The 24,945-nt window shown below is 49.3% G+C and overlaps 1 long non-coding RNA gene across 1 annotated transcript; it reads left to right on the top strand.

The window, feature by feature from the left end:
* Positions 1–226: 226 nt before the first annotated feature.
* Positions 227–9,402, top strand: LOC144684924 (uncharacterized). The gene is made up of 3 exons (XR_013577586.1): positions 227–296; positions 1,401–1,486; positions 9,043–9,402. It is a non-coding gene; the product is annotated as an uncharacterized LOC144684924 (long non-coding RNA).
* Positions 9,403–24,945: the final 15,543 nt, after the last annotated feature.

Consider the following 24,945-nt stretch of genomic DNA (forward strand, 5'->3'; position numbering starts at 1 on the left):
ATCAAGATGTAGATATTATATCCATCATTGGTATGCACCTGGAGACAACCCCCTGCTGAGAGCAAGAAATGACCACATGCAGATGATCATACATAGCCGTGATGGGATTGATAAGGCACTGAAACCCAATTGATGACCTGATTCAAGGTATTACCTTATGTGTCATGGGTCCATAGTCAGAAAGGGTATAAAGCCACAGCCCACAAGGCCATTGTTACTGCATTCAGGAAAAGTGATTTGGTCAGTCACCTGGGAACGCACTCCTGTATTCGTGTCTTATTGAGCAACTGGTCTAAGTATATACTATTGCTTAGTTTGTTGATAAAGGTTTTCCACATAAAGAGCAAATTGAGGCCAGTTTTTGAACGGCCAAATCAACATTAAGTTATAGAGTAGAGGCCTCGCAACAAATTGCTCTGGTTGCTTCCTTGAGTATTTACTTTAAATTTGCTTCCCTTTCTGTTTTCTGTTATTTCTGTTATTTGTTTCTATCAGTTCAGGATTTGGATTGCTCAGAGTTTCTGTGACACAGACAACACTTAGTTTTATTTCAGAGATCAATGATGTACACTGAGTTAGATATCAGAGTAGTAATCACATGAGAGTGGGGCAGTAATCACAGAAGAGTGTGAGATATCAGGGCAATGGTCACAGGAGAGTGTGGTATATCAGGGCAATGGTCACAGGAGAGTGTGATATTTCAGGGCAATGGTCACAGGAGAGTGTGAGATATCAGGGCAATGGTCACAGGAGAGTGTGAGATATCAGAGCAATGGTCACAGGAGAGTGTGAGATATCAGGGCAATGATCACAGGAGAGTGGGGCAGTAATCACTGGAGAGTGTGATATATCAGGGCAATGGTCACAGGAGAGTGTGAGATATCAGGGCAATGATCACAGGAGAGTGGGGCAGTAATCACAGGAGAGTGTGATATATCAGGGCAATGATCACAGGAGAGTGTGAGATATCAGGGCAATGGTCACAGGAGAGTGTGAGATATCAGGGCAATGGTCACAGGAGAGTGTGAGATATCAGGGCAATGGTCACAGGAGAGTGTGATATATCAGGGCAATGGTCACAGGAGAGTATGAGATATCAGGGCAATGGTCACAGGAGAGTGTGATATATCAGGGCAATGGTCACAGGAGAGTGTGATATATCAGGGCAATGGTCACAGGAGAGTGTGATATATCAGGGCAATGATCACAGGTAATGAAGGAGAATAAGATTTCTAAATCCTGACCTGCCCCTCCTGATTTCTCAGAGTGAGCAGCCTAGGATCTGTATGCTCTGATTATCCATCAGGAGAGAAGAATGGAGAGAGCCTGACATTTACATTTTGAAAGTACGTTGGTTCCCACATGTTGTTATTTATTCATTGTTTTTTTTACGCAGGAAGATGGCAAGCTTTACTGTCCGATCTACATTCTGCATCTTAATAATCACTGCCCTCGTAGCAGCTGAAGGATTGCCAGCATTACAGAGGTAATATGTGGTTTTTAGAGCCAGGTGTGACCTTTTCCTGAGATGCACCCACAGTACATGATGATGCTAAATATTACTGACTTAATTCAGTGTCAAATTCACACACATGGGGAGGTGAAAAATCTTCTTTGCAATCTGTAATCCAGAAATAACTAGCCAATAATCAGAGATTAGTTATTGCCATTGCGTCAGTGTCTCATCAGTGGCTCCACTCAAAGTCCCTGATTGGACTTCAGCATTGTGTCAGCTGTGGCTCATTAAATAGCACACAAGTGACACATAATGACTATCTCCAACAAGAGAGAATTTAACCATTCCCCCTTGACGTTCAATGGCATTACCATAGCTGAATCTCCCACTATCAACATCCTGAGGGTTACCATTGACCAGAAACTGAACTTGACTAGCCATATAAATAATGTGGCTATAAGAGCAGGTCAGAGGCTAGGAATCCTGCAGCGAGTAACTCACCTCCTGACTCCCCAAAGACTGTCTGCCATCTACAAGGCACAAGTCAGGAGTGTGATGGAATACTCTCCACTGCCTGGATGAATGCAGCTCCCACAACACTCAAGAAGTTCGACACCATCCAGGACAAAGCAGCCTGCTTGATTGGCACCCAGTTGCACAAACATTCACTACCTCCACCACCAATGCACAGTGGCAGCAGTATGTACCATCTACAAAATGCACTGCAGGAACTCACCAAGCCTTCCTAGGCAGCACCTTCCAAACCCAGGACCGCTATCTTCCACCACCTGGAAGTTCCTCTCTAAGCCACCCATCATACTGAGTTGGAACTATATCGCCATTCCCTCACAGTTGCTGGGTCAAAATCCTGGAAATCTTTCCCTAACAGACTGTGGGTGTACCTACACCACCTGGACTGCAGCGGTTCAAGAAGGCAGCTCACAACCGCTTTCTCAAAGGCAACTAAGGATGGGCAATAAATGCTAGCCTAGCCAATGATGACCACATCCCATGAATGAATTAAAAAAAACTCTCTCACCTTTGAGTCAGAAGGGCATAGGTTAAGTCCCACTCAAGATCCAATGCAGGCACTCCTAGTATAGTATGGAGGGTGTGCTGTTAGAGGTACCATCTTTTGCCTTCTCTGCCATCTCAGTATGGTGGACATGATCCCATGCCACTACTCGAAGAACAGCAGAGGACATGTGTCCTGGCCAAAACTTATCGCTCATGGAACATTACTAAAACAAATTTTCTTGTCGTTTTTGCATTGATGTTTGTGGGAGCTTGCTAAGTGCAAATTGGCTGCTGTGTTTCCTATATTACAACAGTTACTACACTTTGCTGAAGAATTTATAGCACAGAAACAGATCAGTAGGCTCAACTAGACTGTGCTAGTAACAAAAAACTACTGCGGATGCTGGAAATCCAAAACAAAAACAGAATTACCAGGAAAAACTCAGCAGGTCTGGCAGCATCGGCAGAGAAGAAAAGAGTTGTCGTTTCGAGTCCTCATGAAGGGTCAACTCTTTTCTTCTCCGCCGATGCTGCCAGACCTGCTGAGTTTTTCCAGGTAATTCTGTTTTTGTTTTAGACTGTGCTAGTATTCATTCTCAACATTAGCCTCTTGTCACCCTTTTTCATCTCACCTTATCAGCATAACCTTTTATTCCTTTGTCCCTGTAATCTTAGTTTTCCCTTAAATGTGCTTAATCTTTTCGCTTTAACCACTCCCTGTGGTAGCAATTTCCACATTCTCACTACTCTCTGAATAGAGAAGTTTTTCCTGAATTCCCTATTGGATTTATTAGTCTCTATCTTATATTTATAGATTCTGTCTCCTTCACAAGTGGAAACATCTTCTCTATGTTTACCCTAAAAAAAAACCCTTTTCATAATCTCAAATAACTTCATTATGTTCCAGCTCATTCTGCTCCTTTCTACAAATAAGACCCCCAACCTGCTGAATCTTTCCTGTTTTAGTATCATCCTTGTGAATCTTATTTGCACCTTTTCCAGTGCAACTTTATCCTTTTTGTTCTGGAGAGTATTCCAAGTATGGTTCCCAAACGTCACAAGTCATTATTTGTCTGTAAAGTGTCCAGAGGTTGTGAAAGGCGCTACATAAATTCAAACCTTTCTTTTATTTCTCACCATCCAAATAGAGGTTAATCTTGGCAGAGTCGCTGGGAGATTGAGCTGTGAGCTGCCATCTCACAGACAGTTTGATGAAGTGCCTGAGTGAAGCTCCAGCTCCCTCTAATGGAGGTACAAGATTCACAGAATTCATTGATCTGTGCCTGTGCTGGACACACTTTGTCTGCATTTGTTTTACTCCTCTTAGCCCACAGTGATAACTCCTGCACAGAACCTCCATGCCTCCTTTATTGTTTTGCTATAAGGAAAGATTAATAGGTTAGCATGTGTTTCTATAGTAACCATCTATCTCACTCGTGTCACTATAAAGCTCCATCAGTGCTAATTGAGAATGAAGTTTTTGACAACAGCAGACGTCCATGAAAATTGCTTCCTCACTCTCCCTGAATTGTGTAAAAATGTGCCTATTCTGCAACTCCTAACTTTGTCCTTTCCAATTGTTTATTTAGTGTCCAGACTCATTATCTATTAACTTTAGAGTTTTAGTAAATGTTTAGTGACAATCACCATTTCTCGCTGTGCACCCAACTATTCCAGCTCAGTCACTAAATCACCATCTAAAGATAATTATGGATGGGCAATAAATGGAATAAACACTCGTCCGAAGCAGAAATAAAAGTTTGAAAGTCAGGTGAGTGTAGAGAAGGACTGGATACATCCAGATGTTGGATGGAGTGGGGTCACTTCCATTCGGATTTTTTTTTAACTTATTCTTTCACAGGATGCAGACTTTAAGGCCAGCATTTGTTGCCTATCCCTAATTGCTGAGTGGTTTGCTCAACCATTTCAGAGTTAACCACGTTACTGAGGAGCTGGAGCCACATGCAGGCCAGGCATGGATGGTAGATTTCCTTCCCTAAAGAACTTTAGTAAACCAGATGGGTTGTAATGACAACTGTCAATAGCTTCACAGTTACTTACTAGCTTTCATTTCCAGGTTTATTAATTAATTGCATTTAAATTCCAAGAGCAGCCATTGTGAGATTTGAACCCACATTCCAAGAGCATTAGTCTGGGCCTCTGTATTGCTCATCCAGCAACATTACCACAATGCCATCCTCTCCCCACTCCATCCATGTTGGATGTAGCTAACTCCTCCTGCATCCCCCTAATTGTGAGGGCAATTATTTTTCACCCGGTTGACTGTTCCATCAACAACAGGTAGAAATGCAATAATGGGATTGTGGCGACAAATCAATGTTTAAATATGTTGTCCTTGTAACAGGGACAAGAGACAGTCGGTCGACTTAATCTTCACCAATGCGATGATGGAATATTTGGCTAGGCAACGACTTTTAGCCAAATTACGACAAATATTGGGCACCCCAAGGCAGTCGAGCCGGATGCTGCTCCCGAGTGCCCCAGAGATGTCTCCGAAGAAGCTTTTCAAAGTGGCAGTAAGTGAAGTGGAAGATTCTGAAAGGAACCGCTCTGCCAATCACAGGCCGTTCCTCTCACTATCCTCCTCGGAGTTCATAATTGCAAGTTTTGTGTCATCTGCAAATTTTGAAATTGTATCCTGCACAACCAAGTCTAAGTCATTAATGTATATCAAGAAAAGAAGGGATCCTAACACCCATCCCTAGCAAGCCACTCAGTTGTGTCAAACCGCTACAAAGTCACAAAAAAGGAATGAAATGGGATGGGCCACCCGGCATTGACCCAGGCACCAGAAACGACAATGGCAATCTCAGCCCTCTCAACACTGCAAAGTCCACCTTACTAACATCTGGCGGGTAGTGCCATAATTGGGAGAGTTGTCTCACAGACTAGTCAAGTAACAGTCTGACATAGTCATTCTCATGGAATCATATCTTACAGATAATACCCCAGATACCACCATCACCATCCCTGGGTATGTCCTGTCCCACTGGCAGTGGTATATAGTCGGTAGGGAGTTGCCCTGGGAGTCCCCAACACCGACTCAGGACCCCATGAAGTCTCATGGCATCAGTTCAAACATCGGCAAGAAATCCCTGTGCTGATTACCCCCCCTCAGCTGATTAATCAGTGCTCCTTAATATTGAAAACCACTTGGAGGAAGCACAGGGGGTGGCAAGGCACAGAATGTACTCTGGGTGAGGGACTTCAATGTCCATCACCAAGAGTGGCTCGGCAGCACCACTAATGACCAAGCTGGCCGAGTCCTAAATGACTCATTCATACTTCAGCCAGAAGTGCCAAGCAGATGATCCATCTTGGATTCCTCCGGAGGTCCATGGCATCACAGATACCAGTCTTCAACCAATTCGATTCACTCCACATGATATCAAGAAATGGCTGAAGGCAATGGATACTGCAAAGGCTATGGGCCCTGACAATATCCAGGCAATAGTACTGAAGACTTGTGCTCCAGAACCTGCTGCGCCCCTAGCCAAGCTGTTTCAGTATAGCTACAACACTGGCATCTACCGGCTATGTGGAAAATTACCCAAGCATGTTATGTACACAAAAACAGGGCAAATCCAAACCGGCCAGTTACCGCCCCAACAGTCTACTCTCCATCATCAGTAAAGTAGTGGAAAGGGTCATCAACAGTGCTATCAAGTGGCACTTGCTTAGCAATAACCTGCTCACTGACACCCAGTTTGGGTTCCACCAGGGTCACTCAGCTCCTGACCTCATGACAGCCTTGGTTCAAACATGGACAAAAGAGCTGAACTCCCAAGGTGAGGTGAGAGTGACTGCCCTTGACATCAAATGAGCGACTCCTTATTTTGAAACTGTGACTCCTAGTTCTAGATTCTCCCACAAGAGGAAGCATCATCTCATCCTTTCCACATCCATCTGTCAAGTCCCCTCAGGATCTTAAAAATTTCAATCAAGTCACCACTTGCTCTTCTAAACTCCAGCCGCTACAAGCCTAGCCTGTCCAACCTTTCCTCATAAGACAACCTTCCCACTCCAGGTATTACTATAGTAAACTTTCTCTGAACTGCTTCCAATGCATTTACGTCCTTCCTTAAATAAAGAGACCAATACTGTACACAGTCCTCCGGGGCAGGATCTTCCGGTTGGCGAGCAGGCAGAACTCCAGACGTCACCCCACGTCATTTCCATTTTCAGCTTGGCAGGGGTGCAGCCAAATCAGCTGTGCACCCGCCGACCTGTCAACGGCCTATTGAGGCCATTAATAAAACAATTTAGGTTATTGACAGGGCTGCCCGTCCAACCTTAGGGTTGGCAGGCAGGATTGGAGCCCTGGCGGGCTTAAGATAAAGCATGAAACCTCATCCACGGGTGAGGTGAGGTTTCATGAGGGTTTTTAAATATTTAATAAAGGTTTCAGTAAAAGTGATGGACATGCCCCAACTCATATGACAGTGTCACATGAGGGGACATGTCAGGGAAATTTTGTTTTCGTCTCTTTAACATTTTTAAATTTGAAGCCGATCGACCTGAGATAGCACTTAGCCCGCATAGCGCTTCCTGGCGGACGTCACGCTGGGTGGGCCTTAATTGGCCCGCCCACGTAAAATGACAGCACGCCCCCAATTGGGGGCGCCTGCCCGCATCCGCTCCTACACTTGCCCCTTAATGGGGGGAAAATTTTTCCCTAGGTGTGGTCTCACCAATGCCCCTTACAGTTGAAGCATAACCTCCCTACTTCTGTATTCAGTTCACCTCATAATAAACAATAACATTCTATTAGCTTTCATAATTACTTGCTAACCTTTGCGATTCATGCACTAGGACACCCAGATCCCTTTGCATATCACAATCTGCAATCTGTCACCATTTAGGTAATATGCCGCTTTTTTTATTCTTCCTGCCAAAATGGACAATTTCACATTTTCCCACATTATACTCCATTTGCCAAATCTTTGTCCACTCACTTAACCTATCTGTATCCCTTTGTATTCTCCTTACGTCCTCTTCACAACTTTCTTTCCTCCCTATCTTTGTGTCATCAGCAAATTTAGCAAGCATACCTTCAGTCCCTTCATCCAAGTCATTTATATAAATTGTAAAAAGTTGAGTGAAGCCAGCCCTTAGTTCCTCAATCTCAGAAACTCTGTACCAATTGCCCCATATATCATTGTCCCCTCTCAACAGTCACACACCCACACAGACTCTTGCCCAATACCCCCTACTGTAGCTGCTGCTAAACCCCACCATCCACCTCCCACTGGTTCCAACACTCAATCATCTCTACTATTCCCCCATCTGGCAAATCCCTTTCCAACACTTCCACTCTCCTCATGCACCATTCCCAGAGATCTCAAACCCTGGAATTCCCTCTCCTGCTACATCACTCCTCAATATTTCTTCCTCTTATTTTCCAAATACAAAAGGGACAGTAAAGAATAAAGTGGACCCCACATTCTCCCGATTTTGTTCACTCTCCCTTTACTTTGTTAGAGTGAGAACATTAAAGGGCCCCGGAGAAAGGAAACTGAATCCCAAGTCACGCGGTACCCCAGAGCAGTATAGGTTGGGGACAGAGACACACGGAGCAGTATACCTGCCTAGGGCTCCAGCTGAACAGGAGCTCGAGTACAAACTGTTAGAACAACCACAGATTCACTTTAAACAGCTGAGGATCAGTAGGTAGATTAACTGTGGACAGACACAAAATATTCAGTGAAGAAAGTGCTAAAATTGCCAAATGAAACTGGTCATAGTGAGAAGTCGTCCTCGGCTGAGTGCAAGCGTTCCCGTCACTGAGTGAGAAGGTGAAGGCTCTGAGCCTTTTTCAGACTGCGCTAAAGATTGGTAACTGGGGTACAGTCTCAATTGGTGGATATCCAACAGGGTACAGTGGAGAGGATAGGTTAGGATTTTTATCTAAGATAAAAGCAAAAAACTGCGGATGCTGGAAATCCAAAACAAAAACAAAAATACCTGGAAAAACTCAGCAGGTCTGACAGCATCTGCGGAGAGGAATACAGTTAATGTTTCGAGTCCGTATGACACTTCAACAGAACTAAGGAAAAATAGAAAAGAGGTGAAATATAAGTTGGTTTAAGGGGGGGTGGGACAGGTAGAGCTGGATAGAGGGCCAGTGATAGGTGGAGATAACCAAAAGATGTCATAGACAAAAGAACAAAGAGGTGTTGAAGCTGGTGATATTATCTAAGGAATGTGATAATAAAGGTACAGATAGCCCTAGTGGGGGTGAGGTGGGAGGAAGGAATCGAAATAGGCTAAAAGGCAGAGATAAAACAATGGATGGAAATACATTTAAAAATAATGGAAGTAGGTGGGAAAAGAAGAACTCATATAAATTATTGGAAAAAAGGGAGATCGGAAAGGGGGTGGGGATGGAGGAGAGAGTTCATGATTTAAAATTGTTGAACTCCATATTCAGTCCGGAAGGCTGGGCAGAATCCCATGACTGAACACTGAGATCGTTGGGCTGTGTCAGTATTTATATCCATTGCTGTTACTGAGGGGATAACTCTAAAACATCTTTTTCATTTCTACAGTCAACCTGAGATGCCCTTCAGAGAAGTGGATCACCTGACTGGCAGGTTTCTGTGCCCTGTTTTCACACGATGTTTCAAGATATGGAACCACAGGCTGTCCTGCTAACTCTCAATCAGTCATAGACATAGTTGTGATGAACCTCCCCCAAACCTTGCCTGGCGTTGTTCATTTCTCTGTCTGTTTCAAAGCCAATCATTTATTATTTGTAATTTTCTTTGTTGGAATACAGACCGACAGCTCATGGGTGATTTTAATTTGGTTCTTTAATACTCAATTCATATTCACATTTAGATGGATATTTTCGTATGTCAGGTTTTTCTTCTCCTTACTGAATTCAAGCATAAAATAAATATGGAACTATTCCTAACAATATTTGTTTGGTTTTTGATTTACAGCAAATGCTCTAGTTTAGAACATCATAACAAAGACCATAGGTTGATAATTAGTCTGAGAGGAGAGTGTGAGAGGAGGACCCTGGGACAGGCAGTCAGCAGCACCTAGAGAGTACGAGAGGAGGACCCCGAACCAGACAGTCAGCAGCACCTAGAGGAGAGGTTGGCGGAGATTTAAAAAGAGCGGGAGCTGAGAGTCTGAGCAGAGATTTAAAAAGAGCAGAAAAACTGGAAATGTGGCTCAACCATGGCTTACAAAAGAAATTAGGGATAGTATTAGATCCAAAGAAGAGACATATAAAATTGCCAGAAAAAGCAGCAAGCCTGAGGATTGGGAGCAGTTTAGGATTCAGCAAAAGTGGACAAAAATGATTGATCAAGAAGGGGAAAATGGAGTATGAGAGTAAACTTGCAAGGAACATAAAAACTGACTGTAATACCTTCTATAAATATATGAAGAGAAAAAGATTAGTGAAGACAAACGTAGGTTCCTTACAGTCAGAAACAGGGGAAATTATAATGGGGATCAAAGAAATGGCAGAAGAATTGAACACAAATTTTGGTTCTGTCTTCACAAAAGAGGACACAAATAATTTCCCAGAAATGTTAGGGAACCAAGGGTTTAGTGAGAGGGAGGAATTGAAGAAAATCAGCAATCATAAAAAAAAGTGGTGCTAGAGAAATTAATGGGCAGAGTCAGAGCAGAGATTTAAAAAGAGCACTCCAAACACTTCCACTACAGTCCAAAGGCTGAAAAATCCCCAGAGCCTGATAATCTATTTCCCAGAGTACTAAAGGAAGTGGCCGTGGAAATATTGGATGCATTGCTGGTCATCTTCCAAAATTCTATAGACTCTGGAGCAGTTCCTACAGATTGGAGGGTGACAAGTGTAACTTCACTATTTAAAAAAGGAGGGAAAGAGAAAACAGAGAATTACAGATCAGTTAGCCTAACGTCAGTAGTAGGGAAAATGCTAGAGTCCATTATAAAAGACATGGGCCAGAATTTTACCTTTGGCGGTCGGGCCTGTGATTGCCGCTGGCGAAATGGGCCGCACCGCCATTTTCCACGGGCGGGCCAATTAAGGCCCACCCCGCGGCTTTGCGACTCCCGTGGAGAACGGGAAAATAGTCGCGGGGGCGGGCGGCCTCAGGCTGCCGGTTCCAATGGGGGGCTGGCAGCCTGTTTAAAGAGTGGCCAGGCAGCCTGCTTGAAGCAGTGCACCCTGGCCACCCAGAGATCAAGAAATGTTGCATGGAGGGCAGAGGAGGAGGTGGAGGAGGAGGGGGACAGGCTGCAGGAGAGGCCAGCGGGGGAGCCACTGTGCACCCAGATTCTCGGACGCATGCCTTGCTATCCTCCTGCAAGAGGTGGGAAACCGGCATCAGATTCTGTATCCTGAGGGTGGGAGGAGGAGGGCCCCCCATGTCACCAGACAGGCGTGGGAGGAGGTGGGTGAGGTTGTAAGTGCCCATGAAATCGTCAGACGCACTGGCACACAGTGCAGGAAACGATTCAATGATTTGCTGCGCTCCGGACGGCTGAGTACCACATCTGTCTTGGCCATTTGACCCAGAAGGCAACCTTAGCCTTTGACCACCCCCCCCCCACCATGTATGGCTGTCATTACTATATAGGGCATCTGTCACATGCTGGGTGGGCAAATGGGTACTGACAATGCTTACATCAGCCTTAGTGGTTGAGGAGAAGAAGGGTTCTCCCCGCAGCATATGTTGGTTTCTGTGGCATTTGAGTAGTCTGGGGGAAAGCTGCAGGGGAGGCCGGTAGACACATACTCAGAACTCCAACACATGTCATATTGATGGTAACGAGATGGTCCAAGGGGTGCCTCAAGGTCTTTTGGGCAAGTCCCATCTGCTGGCATCGGCGCCACCCCTATTTGCTCCTCCTTGCCATGGGCACTAGGACCCATGTGCTATTCAAAGCGATGGATGCCGAATGTGTCCAAGGGGACCGTTGGGGGAGGGGGTTGGGAGCAGCCATACTATCTTTTGGGGACAGATCACCTGTAGTGTGGACAGGAGCCGCTGGAGGCCTCAGATGGGCTACTGTGGTTGGGGTGCAGCGTGCGTGTGCAGAGTACATGAGCAATCAGCCCCAATAAATCCTCTTCTCTGTTTTGCAGGCAAAAAGTAACCACAATGCCCAGGAGAACATGAGGACTGGTGGTGGGCGCGCCCTCCTCCAGCGCCTCACACCCTTCGAGGAGCTGGCCAGGAGGCAGGAGGCCAGGGCGGCCGGGGGCAGTGAGGCTGGAGTCCAGCGGGCAAGCGTTTGAGGTCCACAGTCCCATCCACTCTGTGTGCCCACCATCCAAACCACTGATGGTTGCTGCAATCGTTAATGCTACAACAATGCTCATTCACAGACTGAGACATTTTGACATTTGAGTCAGACAGGAGGGACCCTCGTCCCCTTGAGGATGCGCGTCTCCACCACCTTCCAAAGTCACCATATCCCATTTGTGACCACTATCACCATGGTCTAACATGCCATTGGATCGCTGCTGCACAGCCAAAGGCTTATTCCATTCTTGGGGGCTTGGGACATCCTGCACCCTTTCAGCCAATGCACCCCACATTACTTTGTCCAGAAGGTCCTCAGCACCTCAGCTGTGAACCTCATGGCACTCAACTTAGATGAATGCCACTACGTTACTCATCCCTGCGCCAAGGGGAAATGTTGCCTTCTGGCCACCTGGTCTATGCCCCCCCTTACAGAATGAAGGGCAATAATGTGACTTCTCAATCTCCCGTGTTCGGCGGAAAAGGTCACAACTGTTTGAGATGTTTTCCCAGCCCCGCAACTATCCAAGCAACAATGCATCCACATCAGATATCCCTGCACTCTCCTCACTCCTATGGTTCATAACAAGCCATGTGGCATTCATGAGGCCATCTGACCAGCCTGTCTGCATGTGCGTTTAATGTTGGGGCCTGTCTTGACTCATTTCCACCTCACTGATGTTCTTCTCCTTAGGGTCTTTAAGGGTGAGCGACTTATGAGTCTGAGGGGGAACGGGATGAAAGGTTGAAGTGAATGAACACTAACTGATGCTCTGTCCTTGTTGTTAATTTCAGCATCACCACCAGAGCGACGCACACGTCAGCAACGCAGCCCCCCCTCCACACCTGAGGGGCAACATGTGCAACTTGCGGCACATCACTTCAGCCAGCCAGGCACCAGCGCAGACACACACACCTCGGTGGGGACTTTACCATCAGCTAGTGTCCCGGGTCACAGTGGAGAGGGCACATCATGATCGCTGGAGGAGATGGTAGGGACAGAGAGTGCTGATGGCTCCAGCAGCTGGAGGGCTGCAGGGCTGCAGGGGATGAGGCACATGCTGAGTCCGGCACTGATGACGTGACTCTGGAGTTGTCCCCATTGCAGCAGCTGCAGGACAGGCGGCAGGAAGTGCGTTTGCATCTGGCAGGGTTGCATGAGGGAATGGTTCAGTTGCTCTCTGCGACGGAGGAGTCTAGGCAGAGTGCACATGAAGATTCCGCCCTCAGGGCAGAGCATCAGGATTCCTTCAATGAGAGATTGGCGACTCTCATTGAGAGGGGCTTTAATCGAATGGATCAAAATATGATTGGGATACACTCTGACCTGCAACCCCTCACAGCGGTTCTGGCCACAGGTGGTGTTTTCCATTGTGTGAGATGTTGTGGACACCAAGCGCCGGCACTCGGTGCCCATGCATCTGCAGTGAGCAGGGAGGTAGATTTGGACCTCACGTTGGCGCAGCAGCTGCCTGCCGTCACTGCGAGCTCCTCTCATGGTGCTCCGGATGAGGGCAGCAGCTCCTCCATCCCTCTGCCAGTCAACGTTTCTTCTGTTGAGGCTGCGACAACTGGGGAGGTGCCAGTTCAGGAACTGGCCATTCCCTCCCAGGTGGGGCCATCACAGACTCCACGGGTCAGAGGACGCCTGCCAAGGTCATCTAGGCCAATAGGACAGCAGAGTCAGCAGGCTGTCTCACCAGCCACTCCGAGTGATGGGGCGGAACCTAGACGTAGCACCCGCAAATGTAAGCATAAGGCACCTTAGGCACTCCACAGGTATGTCAATGGTGATTTTGTGTTGGCCTTAGAATAGGGAACCATATTTTTGTGATCGCTAACAAGTGGTGTGTGTTTTTGTTTTGGACAAAATAAAGTCCACCTTTGTAACCATGGCTGAGGGTCTTTTGTTTGTGGTGCATTTTTCTTTTTCACATATTTATCATGAGTGTTTGAGTGGACATTGATGTTTCTGTACTAAGCCCTTATTTGCAGCTGAACAGGTGGTAGATGTAGCACCTAAGTGCCATGTGTGGAAGTGCCAGGCAATGCTGTTCCTGCTGATCCATGTGTGTGGAGCTAGCTGAAGGTTCTTTGGATTAAATTGTCCCGGGTGTCCCTGCCTCCTTGGTGTAAATGCGGGTCATCGTTCTGCCCCTCATCATCGTCCTGAGCTTCCTCATCCTCTGAGGCACTGCTGGATTCACCATGTGCAGCCTCATCCAGGGCATCAAGGTCTTCATTGTCAATTCCATCCCCCCTTTCCAACGCAAGATTGTGCAGGGCGCAGCAGACTACCGCGATCAGAGAGACGCGATCTGGGGGGTACTGGAGTGCGCCCCCTGAGCAGTCAAGGCAACGGAAGCGCATCTTGAGAAGACCGATGGCTCTCTCCACCGCAGCCCTTGTGGTGCCCTGGCTCCTATTGTACCGAAGCTCAGCTTCTGTTCTTGGACGGCGTACTGGCGTCATGAGCCACCTTCGCAGGGGACAGTCCTTGTAACCCAGCAGCCAACCATCCAGCCGGGCTGGAGCACTGAAGAGCCCCGGCACCTGGGAGTGTCTGAGGATGTAGGCGTTGTGGGAGCTGCCTGGGTACCTTGCACAGACTTGTAGAATCTGCATCCTGTGATCACACACTCTCTGCACGGTCATGGAGTTGAAGCCCTTCCTGTTGACAAAGGCACCGGATTCACCTGCTGGCACCTTGATGGCCACATGTGTGCAGTCTATTGCACCCTGGACACAGGGGAAGCCAGCAATGGCCGCGAAGCCTCTGGTTCACCGTGCCTGACTTGCCTGGTCGCAGTGGAAGTGGATAAAGGTGGATACCCATCTGAACAGAGCATCTGTAACCTGCTTGACACAAGTGTGGACAGCTGATTGGGAAACACCGCAAATATCACCCACCGAGCCCTGGAAGGAGCCAGACGCATAGAAGTGGAGGGAAACTGTGAGCTTCAGAGCTGCTGGCATGGGGTGTCCACTCACACAGTTAGGGGAGATCTCAGGGCCAATCATCTGACAGATATAGTTGACTGTCTCCCTTGACAGTCGGAGCCTCCTTCGGCACTGCACCTCAGTCATATTGAGGAAGCTGCTTCGCCACCTGTATACCCTGGCAGCAGGATAGTGGCGTCGTCTGCGGCCCCTTCCACCTTGGACAACCTCTTGGCCCTGCGCCCCTTGTGCCTGTGCGAGGCATCCCAAAGGTGGCTCCCCTGGAGGTCCTGGAGGTTCAGTCCTGGCCTCCTCCTTATTCTATCCCTCCCTTCCTCCTCAGGGGAGCTGCCTCCACTGGAGAGGTCAGAACCCAAAGCCCCAGGCTAAATGGAGGCCTCTGGAAAGCTGCAAGGCCGAAAAAGATTACTGTCTGCAGACTGGTTTGAAATTACACAAAAACCTCTTGGACATCACTGAGAATTACTAACAATCACACAGGCAAGTTTTAAACACTTTCATTTATTATAACTTCATGTAAAACATGAACAACCCCTGAGTCCACATAACCCAACATTGCAAAAGTTTTCTTAAATAATCTCCTACCCACCTTCCTGTTGGGCCCGTGCACCGACCCGAAGTTCACACGGGCCTCTCAAAATCGTACACAATTGGCAAGTTAAGGGGCTTAACGAGCCCTTCAATTAATGGCGGGCAAACTGAGCGTGCCCGCCCACCGAAGTATCGCGATGCTGCGTGCTGACGTTGGCGCATTCACACGACGTCAGCATGAGACGTTTTACGCGCTGACATGCGGACTATGCCATCCACACGTCAGCCAGAAAATTCTGCCCATGGTAACAGAACACTTGGAAAGCATTAACAGGATTAGAAAAAGTCAGCCTGGGCGTATGAAAGGGAAATCATGCTTAACTAATCTACTGGAGTTTTTTGAGGATGTAACTAATAGAATAGATAAGGGAGAACCATTGGATGTGGTGTATTTGGATTTCAAGAGTGTTTTTGATAAGGTCCCACATAAGAGGCTGGTGGGCAAAATTGAATCACATGGGATTGGGGGTAATATACTGGCATGGATTGAGAATTAGTTGACAGACCGGAAACAGAGAGTGGGAATGAATGGGTCTTTTTCCAGGAGACAGGCAATGACTAGTGGTGTCCCGCAGGGATCAGTGCTTGGGCCCCAGCTATTCACGATATGTATAAATGACTTGGATGAGGGAACCAAATGCAATATTTCCAAGTTTGCTGATGACAAAAAACTGGACGGGGTTGTGAGTTGCGAGGAGGATGCAAGGAAGCTTAGGGTGATTTAGACTAATTGTGTGTGCAGGCAAACACATGGCAGATGCAGTATAACGTAGATAAATGTGAAATTATATGCTTCGATATGAAGGCAGAGTATTATTTAAATGGTGATATATTGGGAAATATGGATGTACAAAGGTATCTGGGTGTCCTTGTACACCAGTCAATGAAAGTAAGTAGGCAGATGCAGCAAGCAATTAGGAAGGCAAATGGTATGTTGGCCTTCATTGCAAGAGGATTTGAGTTCATAAATAGGGATGTCTTACTGCAGTTATACAGGGCCTTGGTGAGACCACACCTGGAGTATTGTGTGCAGTTTTGGTCTCCCTACCTACTTTCCATAGAGGGAGTGCAACGAAGGTTCACTAGGCTGATACCGGAGATGGCAGGACTGTCATATGAGGAGAGATTGGTTTGGCTGGGCCTGTATTCATGAGAGTTTTGAAGAATGAGAGGAGATCTGATTGAAATGTATAAAATTCTAACAGGGCTAGACAGACTGGATGCAGGAAGGATGTTTCCCCAGGTTGTGGAGTCCAGGACCAGGAGACACAGTCTCAGGATATGGGGCAGGCCATTTAGGACTGAGATGAGGGAAAATTTCTTCACTCAGAGGGTGGACAACCTGTGGAATTCTCTACCACAGAAGGCTGTGGAGGCTGGGTCACTGAGTATATTCAAGGAAGAAATTGATAAATTTTTGGATATTAGGGGCATCAAGGGGTATGGAGAGAAAGCCAGAATATGGCATTGAGATAAAGGATCAGCCATGATCATATTGAACAGTGGAGCAGGCTTGAAGGGCCGAATGGCCTACCCCTGCTCCTAGTTTCTATGATTTTATGACTGGGTTCAGATCTGGGAAATTTCTCATAAATTTTGCAGAAGGAACACTCATTTTCAGATTTCAATTGATTCAACGTTAACAGGGGTGCCTCAAAATATTGAGGACCAATTTGGTAGCATAGATCATGCACAGAGCCTCGCGCCAAGAAATAGACACCTGTTTTACACCTACAAAACATATTCCAATTACTACCCCTGATATCTCTGGACATTTCCTCTCAACTTTCTCATTACACATTCTAATGTCCACATTTGTAATGATAACTGCCCAGGTAAACATGTCACACTGTAATTACTCCTTCCTATCAATGGCTGCTTAAGAATTTATAATGGAAAAATATAAAATAAGTTCAAAATAGGGCCGATGTATTGAGATCAGAAATCACCACGCATTATGTCTGATTATCAAGGGTGCATGTAGGACAAGCTGTTTGATAACACATTGGCACTTCAGAAACGGAGATGGGTAGAGGTCAAACAGGGTGTCTTCAGAATACATGCACAACATGATCCCAGTCTGTGGATGATATCACTGAGCTGCTGCATGTAGATGGGAAAGAGTAGATAGATACTTGGGGATCTCTAAGGTGAAGGTGCAGGGCAACAGCAACAACATTTGTATTGACGTAGCATCCTTAACATAGTAAAAAGTCGCAAGGTGCTTCACAGGAGCATAACTGGACCAGATATAACACCAAGCCACGTCGGACAATATTAGTTCAGGTGACCAAAAGCTTGCTCAAAGACCTAGCTGTAAAAGATCATTTTAAAAGGGGAGACAGAGGTAGAGGGGCAGAGAGGTTTATGGAGGGAATTCCAAAGCTTAGGACCCAGGCAGCTGAAGGCACCAATGATGGGTAGGAAGCGAATCTGTTTTAGGAGGTGCTCTGGGAAGGATCAGCGGAACCAACCAGGGACAATCCACAGAGGTGGACAATGGGGGAGAGGTGTTGGAGGAAGATGGACTATTTCAAAGGCTGCAGGAAGGATGATAGAAGAAGGATAGCTTATTTATTCATTCATGATTTTGGGCTTTGTTGGCTAGGCCAGCATTTGTTGCCCATCCCTAATTACCCTTGAGAAGGTAGCAGTGAGCTGCCTACTTGAACTGCTGCCCTACCCAAAAAATTTTAACATCACTTTTGTATTCAAGTGTACTCAATGCTCTCATTTACAATTTGACATGAAAAGTTTGGAATGAATTTGACATGAAATTTGATAGTGTGTTCAAAGCTATCCGGCACGCTCAAAGCTATCTGGCATGCTCAAAGCTATCAAATGCATTCAACAACCTGCATTGAAAAATACAAGGAAATTAATTACTTAAATAATATCCAAATTTATTCAGTTTTTCACTTAGTCCAAAAGAATTGTTCCACCATACAGTAGATGCTTGAGAACACCACCTGATCCCCATCAGTCCTTAATTCTTTTTAGTCTCAGGGTCTATACTTTCCACCCCACCACTCCCTGCCTCCAGTCCCCAGTCTCCAAACTCTTTCCCCACTCTTCTCCAGCCTGCAGCCTCTCCCCACTCTCTCCCTCCAGCCTCTCCCCCTCCCTCCAACCTCTCCCCCCTCTCTCCCTCCAGCCTCTCCCCCCTCTTCCTCCAGCTTCTCTCCCCTCTCCCTCCAGCCTCTCTCCCCTCCCTCCAGCCTTTCTCCTCCCTCCAGCCTCCCCCACTTCCTCTAGCACCCCCCCTTCCTCCAGCCTCTGCACCCTTCCTCCAGTCACTCCCCCACTCAAAATGCTTCCCCTCACTCCAGCCATCCCTCCCTCCCTCCAGCCTTCCCCCCCACCCCCCAGGCTTTCCCCCCAACTTGTCCCCACAAACTCTCGCCACCAAAATCTCCCCCCAAAGTCTGTATCCCCAAACTGTCTAACACCCAAACATGCACCACCCCCCCAAAAGTCTCCCCCAAGCCCTCCCCTCCATTCCAGTCTCCAGGCCTTGGGCCTCCTGAACTCTCTCTGGGGTTCCGACTTCCCAAATACCACGACCCTGCTCCTGCTCCTACTTCAAAATTTCACACAGCTGCCCCGGACAACATCACTTCCAGTTTCCAGCCGACTCTGTAAACAGGGATCTTCAGTTGGTAGTGGGGGAGATGTAATGGAGGGGAATAAGGGAGAAATGGGGGAGGGGATTAATGGCGGAAATGGGAGAGGGGAATAAGGTGGGAATTGGGAAGGGCAATAAGGGGGGAGATGGGGGAGGGGTATAAGGGGGGAATGGGGAGGGGAATAAGGGGGCATGGGGAAGGCAACAGGGGAGCAAAAGAGAAGGAAATAAGGGGGTATTGGGGGAGGGCAATAAGGGAGGAAGGGGGAGGAAGAGAACAATAAGGGGAGAAGGTCGAGAGCAATAAGGGAGAAGGGGAGGGCAATAAAGGGGGAAGGGGAGAACGATAAGGGGGAAGGGGAGGGCAAGAACGGAGAAGGGAATAAGGGGGAACAGGGGATGGGAGTAAGGAGGAGGGGAATAATGGGGGAAGGGGAAGGGAATAAGAGGGCAATGGAGAGGGCAATATGGGAGAAGTGGTGAGGGTAATGAGAGGGGAAGGGGAGGAGAATAATGGGGGAGCAGGGAAAGGGAAGGGAATAAGGGGAGAAGGGGAGGGGAATAAAGGAAGTGGGGGTGCAGAGAGAAGTGAAAGAGAGAGGATTGGGAGAGAGTGGGTGGGGGAGGGAGGAAAAGAACCTCTGAAATCTGGGGCAGGTCCATGATTTTCCATGAATTTTTAAAACCCATTTAACCTCTTTGGTCAAGCTTTTGATCATGTGACCTAATACTGCCTCAGGTTGGCTCACCCTACCTGAAAAGTTTGACTTTTGAAAGTTTGAGGGGGGCATAGATGAAAATTGCTTTGGGGTGGGGAGGTTTGCCGGGGGGGGTGAGGTTGCGGAAGAAAATGGCTTGGGGAGGCGATAATTGCTTGGTGAAGAGCTGCTGCAAACCGTGGGTTGGGGCAGAGGGTGTTGGGTGGGCATGGCTGGGGTGTGTGGTGGATGGGCATGGCTGGGGTGTGTGGTGGGTGAGCAAGGCTGGGGTGTGTGGTGGGTGGGCACGGCTGGGGTGTGTGGTTGGTGGGCACGGCTGGATGTGTGGTTGGTGGGCATGGCTGGCGTGTGTGGTGGGTGGACACGGCTGGGGGTGTGGTAGGTGGGCATGGCTGGGGGTGTAGTAGGTGGGCACGGATGGGGGTGTGATGGGTGGGCACGGCTGGGGTGTGTGGTTGGTGGGCACGGCTGGATGTGTGGTTTGTGGGCATGGCTGGGTGTGTGGTTGGTGGGCACGGCTGTGGTGTGTGGTGGGTGGGCACGGCTGGATGTGTGGTTGGTGGGCACGGCTGGGTGTGTGGTTGGTGGGCACGGCTGGGTGTGTGGTTGGTGGGCACGGCTGGGTGTGTGGTGGGTGGGCACAGCTGGGTGTGTGGTTGGTGGGCATGGCTGGGTGTGTGGTGGGTGGGCATGGCTGGGAGTGTGGTTGGTGGGCATGGCTGGGTGTGTGGTGGGTGGGCACGGCTGGGTGTGTGGTTGGTGGGCACGGCTGGGTGTGTGGTGGGTGGGCACGGCTGGATGTGTGGTTGGTGGGCACGGCTGGGGTGTGTGGTGGGTGGGCACGGCTGGGTGTGTGGTTGGTGGGCATGTATGGGCGGTGTGGTTGGTGGGCACGGCTGGATGTGTGGTTGGTGGGCACGGCTGGATGTGTGGTTGGTGGGCACGGCTGGATGTGTGGTGGGTGGGCACGGCTGGGGGTGTGATGAGTGGGCACGGCTGGGCAGTGTGATGGGTGGGCACGGCTGGGGTGTGATGGGTGGGCACGGCTGGGCTGTGTGATGTGTGGGCCCCTGCTGGGGGTGTGGTGGGTGGGCACGGCTGGGCAGTGTGATGGGTGGGCCCCTGCTGGGGGTGTGGTGGGTGAGCACGGCTGGGGGTGCGGTGGGTGGGCACGGCTGGGGTGTGCGGTTGGTGAGCATGGCTGGGGTGTGTGGTGGGTGGGCACGGCTGGGGTGTGTGGTGGGTGGGCACGGCTGGGGTGTGTGCTGGGTGGGCACGGCTGGTGTGTGTGGTTGGTGAGCACGGCTGGGGTGTGTGGTGGGTGGGTACGGCTGGGTTGTGTGGTTGGTGAGCACGGCTGGGGGTGTGATGGGTGGGCACGGCTGGATGTGTGGTTGGTGGGCACGGCTGGGGTGTGTGGTGGGTGGGCACTGCTGGGTGTGTGGTTGGTGGGCATGTATGGGCGGTGTGGTTGGTGGGCACGGCTGGGCGGTGTGGTTGGTGGGCACAGCTGGATGTGTGGTTGGTGGGCACGGCTGGATGTGTGGTGGGTGGGCACGGCTGGGGTGTGATGGGTGGGCCCCTGCTGGGGGTGTGGTGGGTGGGCACGGCTGGGCAGTGTGATGGGTGGGCCCCTGCTGGGGGTGTGGTGGGTGAGCCCCTGCTGGGGGTGTGGTGGGTGAGCACGGCTGGGGGTGCGGTGGGTGGGCACGGCTGGGGTGTGCGGTGGGTGGGCACGGCTGGGGTGTGTGGTGGGTGGGCACGGCTGGGGTGTGTGGTTGGTGAGCACGGCTGGGGTGTGTGGTGGGTGGGAACGGCTGGGTTGTGTGGTTGGTGAGCACGGCTGGGGGTGTGATGGGTGGGCACGGCTGGGCAGTGTGATGGGTGGGCACAGCTGGGGGTTTGGTGGGTAGGCACGGCTGAGTGTGTGGTGGATGGGCACTGCTGGGGGTGTGATGGGTGGGCATGGCTGGGGGTGTGATGGGTGGGCATGGCTGGGGGTGTGGTGGGTGGGCACGGCTGGGTGTGTGGTTGGTGGGCATGGCTGGGGTGTGTGGTGAGTGGGCACGGCTGGGTGTGTGGTTGGTGGGCATGTATAGGCGGTGTGGTTGGTGGGCACAGCTGGGCGGTATGGTTGGTGGGCACGGCTGGATGTGTGGTTGGTGGGCACAGCTGGATGTGTGGTGGGTGGGCACAGCTGGGGGTGTGATGAGTGGGCACGGCTGGGTAGTGTGATGGGTGGGCACGGCTGGGGTGTGATGGGTGGGCATGGCTGGGCAGTGTGATGGGTGGGCCCCTGCTGGGGGTGTGGTGGGTGAGTACGGCTGGGGGTGCGGTGGGTGGGCACGGCTGGGGTGTGTGGTGGGTGGGCACGGCTGGGGTGTGTGGTGGGTGGGCACGGCTGGGGTGTGTGGTGGGTGGGAACGGCTGGGGTGTGTGGTGGGTGGGCACGGCTGGGGTGTGTGGTGGGTGGGCACGGCTGGGGTGTGTGGTGGGTGGGCACGGCTGGGGTGTGTGGTGGGTGGGCACGGCTGGGGTGTGTGGTGGGTGGGAACGGCTGGGTTGTGTGGTTGGTGAGCACGGCTGGGGGTGTGATGGGTGGGCACGGCTGGGCAGTGTGATGGGTGGGCACGGCTGGGGGTGTGGTGGGTAGACACGGCTGGGTGTGTGGTGGGTGGGCACGGCTGGGGGTGTGATGGGTGGGCACGGCTGGGGGTGTGATGGGTGGGCACGGCTGGGGGTGTGATGGGTGGGCACGGCTGGGGGTGTGATGGGTGGGCACGGCTGGGGGTGTGGTGGGTGGGCACGGCTGGGGGTGTGATGGGTGGGCACGGCTGGGGGTGTGGTGGGTGGGCATTGCGGTGGGCAGGGTTGTGCTGCACGAGTTATAAATTATAAAAAAATACCTCATCAAAACAGGGTCTGATCTTTCTAAGGTAATTCTGTTTTATGATGTTTGAAGCTATGCAAAATAAATTCCATGATCATTTTTGGTGTCCAAATAGTTAAGTGATGTTGCTAAGTGCAAATGTTTGATTGCTGTGGTTTGGGGCAATTGATGACTTTGATATCAGTTACGGTACATCTAATGTTGAGTGATAGCTAGATGATTAGTTTTGAGTCCAATTGATGTCAAATGCTAGTTAAATGATTGCTTTCGAGTGCCGTGATGTCAAATGCTAGTTAAATGATTGCTTTCGAGTGCCATGATGTCAAATGCTAGTTAAATGATTGCTCTTCAGTGCAATTTATATCAAATGAGTGCAAATGAATGCTGTTGAACACAAGTTATGCCAATTTTTTCAGGGCGGGTTATGCACCCACAGTCCTGTTAGGGAGTGAGTTCCAGGATTTTGACCCAGCAACAGTGAAGGAACAGTGATACATTTCCAAGTCAGGATGGGGAGTAGCTTGCAGGGGAACTTCCAGGCAGTGATGTTCCCATGTGCCTGCTGCCCTTGTCCTTCTAGATGGTAGTGGTCGTGGGTTTGGAAGGTGCTGCCTAAGGAGCCTTGGTGAGTTCCTGCAGTAGATGGGAGACGGGTGGAAGAAGGAGGCCCACTAGGCTCAACCCTGCAGCTTGGGAGCAGGTGCGCAGCGTGGTCAGAGCCAACTCAGCATAAAGGAGATTCGCCATCCAGTGCAGGAAGAGGGTGAAAGATCTCAATCGTTCCGCAAGGGGAAGTCAACCTCCTTATCACTCTCAACTCACATTCTCACAAGCCCATCAGACATTCAGTCTGCAGGGATCTCACATACTATCATCACAAGGTACATCACCACTGATTCTCTGACACTCACGTTGACATCTCCATTGGTCTCACATCCTGTGTACCTCATGTTCTCAATCCTTACACAGGTCCACTCAGCACCTACACAAGGTAGGCATTCTTATCATCTGCCTTAGCACGCACCATGCTCGCAGTCTGTCCATCTGTCTTGATGCAGGACAAGCCTTCCCATAACAAAAGGGAGTGACCCCAGACTGGTGGGGGATGCCAGAGCTCAAGGTCCTCACTCCATATGAGGAGCATGCAGCTGAGCTAGGAATGGAGACTGTGCGTGCACTGAGGGTGAGGCCGATGTCTCCAAACCAGGTGAGGACCCTGCAACAGCTGATCACTCATCCAGCGATATTGTGAGTGCATTGCAAGGTTGTTGCCTATACAGCCATTGACAAATTATCTCTACTCTCTTTGATAGGCACCAGTGCGGAATGCAAGAGGGAGAATGGGAGCCAGCCCCTCAGCTCCAGTACCCAGACCACCTCGGTTGGGGATGGCACTTTTAAAAACTTTTGCTGTAACACACCAAATAAAGTAAACACAATTCAAACATTAATCAACAGGTGAAGGGTATTCCAAATAAAAAGGTGATGTTCGCTTGAAATAGTCATTACCACAAAGGAAGCCTCCCATTATTTCCTGCACAAATGTGGCATCATGTGTAATCTCACAGTCTTTCCAACTCAGCATTTGTTTTCCAGGGTCTCTCACTTCCCATCCAATCGTTTCAGCCCTTGAGTTGCATTTGCCAGCTGCAGTTTTTGCTCTGAAATCTCTGAACACAGTTCCCACTGAGAAAGCACATGTCTGTGAATATTCTCTCACTTGTGCCATGATAGGCCTGCTGGTACAGAATCCCCAGAGACTCCCTTCTCTAAACACCCTAAAAGGCCTGGTGGACCCCAACACCACTTCAACAGCAGCAACGGCTATTGTCCAATCCACAATTCCTCACTTTTCCTGTCTTTAGTAGTCAGTTCTTTCCAACTGTATAGCACACAAAGAAAGACAAGGACCTGATCGAAGACTGCCAAACAGAAAACTCTTCCATTCAGAGAGCGCCTAGCTTGTTTGCTCTTTGCACAAATTCCTAATGTTCTAAACTGGCAAACAGAAAAAAAAGTCCATGTCACTGCAATTAGCTTTCTATTTATCATTTGCTTCTTAGCTGTTCATCCCCATGGCACTCCCAGGTCAAATGGGTACCTCTTGGAAATTAATGATGTCATAATCATGAAAGCAATATTCCTCTTTCAAAATAAGTGCCAGCCCACTTTGTTCTTAAAGGGACATCATATGAAGGAAATTACAGGCATTTCCCAGCACATGGGTTATCACATTTCAGAATCACAGAATTACAGGATCACAGTGCAGAACAGGCCCTTCGGCCCATCGAGTCTGCACCGACATGTGAGAAACACCTGACCTACCTACCTAGTCCCATTTTCCAGCACTTGGCCCATAGCCTTGAATGTTATCATGTGCCAAGTGCTCATCCAGGTACTTTTTAAAGGATGTGAGG

This window comes from Cetorhinus maximus, chromosome 9 (assembly GCF_964194155.1).
Source record: "Cetorhinus maximus chromosome 9, sCetMax3.hap1.1, whole genome shotgun sequence".
In the NCBI taxonomy this organism is placed as follows: Eukaryota; Metazoa; Chordata; class Chondrichthyes; order Lamniformes; family Cetorhinidae; genus Cetorhinus; species Cetorhinus maximus.